This window comes from Toxotes jaculatrix, chromosome 12 (assembly GCF_017976425.1).
Source record: "Toxotes jaculatrix isolate fToxJac2 chromosome 12, fToxJac2.pri, whole genome shotgun sequence".
NCBI lineage: Eukaryota > Metazoa > Chordata > Actinopteri > Toxotidae > Toxotes > Toxotes jaculatrix.
Window position 1 is genome coordinate 11,230,562 of NC_054405.1, and position 2,292 is coordinate 11,232,853.

Below are 2,292 nucleotides of genomic sequence, written 5' to 3' on the forward strand. Positions count from 1 at the left end.
GTTTTTAAATATCTGTCATTTGGAGAAACTAGCTGCATGAATTTTAAAGTGTATAGTGACTTGGACAGTAGATTAAACCTGGGTTCTTGTCTTTTTGACATTAAACATTGTCCCTTTACTAAAGTCAGGCCAGAATGAGGCCAACGGTCCCACTCTCAAACAATATTATCTACCATTTAATGGGACCTACCAGCTCTCTTCATCCTGCTCATCATCCTCTACATCAAGGAGGTCTACCAAGTCCAAAGCAGACTCTTCTTCTTTTGGCTCACTGTCCCAGAGGTCTTCTTGACAGTTATAGTTGTACAATGTCCCATCCGTGGCACAGCAAGGCAAAGGTGAAGTACACCCAGACTTCAGATTATCTAGTCTTATCCTAGCATTCATTGCAAATGACCCACTGCTGCAACTCTTTAATCTTGCTGGTTCGGTGAATGTCCAGATGCTGCAGTATGGATCTGAACTGCCCTCCGGCCTTACAGAGCTGCTTTTCAGCTCACTGTAGAAAGGGTGGTGATTTGCATTTGTATCAAAATCCATTGGAGGCTGACTGCAAAAATATTGGCTGCAGTCGCTCTTCAGCTGGTCTTGGAGTTCCATTTTCTCAGTGAAATCCTCAAAGCTTCTCCTCCTCTCCAAGCCCAGTTTTGGTTTGTTCCACCTCAGTACTCCATGATGAGGACGTTAGCCGCTGTCAAACCAGAATCCGACAAAATTTGACTAAATCTTCATTTTTAAACCCGCATGATTTTTTAACGTTCCAATTGTGGTCATTTTGGTCAGCACAAACAGCAGCCGTGTACCCTCGCTGCACCACATATTGACCCAGATTTGTTGAGTAGGGCTGTTAAGTATAGACACGCAACAGATTGGATGGATTTAGAGAAGCATCACAAGCTTATGTGGATTAAAGAGTTTGTGAGCTGCTGCTAAGAAAGAAAAAGAGACACTCAACATCACACCATCAAGAAAAATATAGCCAGTACCAGTGGGCTAGTGAATGTACTACCTGTTGCAAACATTTGTTCAAATTCAGTGCACCAAGGAGAAATTTCTGCATCTGAAGAGTTTTTCTGTTGATAATATGTGTTTGGCTGCTGCTTTTATGTGGTTGTCATATTAAATGCTTTTGCTGAGTGTTTGTGGTTGAAATGCACCTACCTCACTCATCACAACAAAGGAAGTTGCACTAAGTGCGGTCTGATACTGTCCTGTCCTTCTCTCTATATGTTCTGTCTGTTACAGCTTCTCTTACAGCCACATGAAACCTAAATTTCCTCCCCTTTCTCACCCAAACTGGAGAGATCAGTTACACAAATCAAATATGAAAATCATTTGTTACTGTAAATGATGTGATGTTAAAGCCACAGACACAAAATTATCTAACCTACCAACTGACAATATGCATTGACTATATTATAACATGCAATATTTTTGTAATTGGCTGAGCTTTTTAGGACCACAACACTAACAGTAAATTCACAAAGTCTAATAGAAGGCACGAAGCAAGAAGGTGCACTTAAAGGCCTTTACTGTGACACAGCTGAAGAAATGTCACTCATTTGTTACAGAGATCAAACCCCAAGTTTGATTTCTTACATAAAGTCAGAATTTCTTTTAGATCTATAAGAACTGTTTAATTTAATTTCTGTAATTTATGATTTGTACAGTTCAAATTTTCAAAACTCAGCTTTACAAAACTCATGCACAGACAGATGAAGATGAATAAAATGTATCAAACAGCAAAATCACAAAACAATGAACTCCAATCAGTGTTTTGAAGGTAAAGGCACAGCTGCAATGACCTCTAGGGGGTTGAAAGGTAAAAAAAAAAGTTTATTGAATCTCTTGCCGTAGCTGGGTGTGGTCAGGTGTGGAAAGAGCATGTCATCAGGGGAGGCACTGCAATACAGAGATGTTTGTGAAGAAACAAGTGCAGTCTGTAACTCCCACTAAAACCACAAACCGTTGTTTTTAGATTTCTGCATATGCAGGGTTAAAGAAATGAGACAGAAGACATTTATTAGTGAGCTGTAGAGGTACAAAGATGGTGCCTGCTGGCTATCTAGATAAGAAACAGAGTCACGACTTGGGGAACAGGTTACACATTTTTTTTTATTGAGCAACAGACAGTCATTTTTATGCACATGGTAGGAAGATACTTTGAGGAGAAAGAGGAGTGGTTAATGGTTTTAAACTACTGTCCGAGTTGAGTAAAACATGCCCAGTTAATTGTCTTTCAGGAAAAAAGGGTTAATGGTTAGTGTATGCCAGGGATGAAACTTAGCTTGC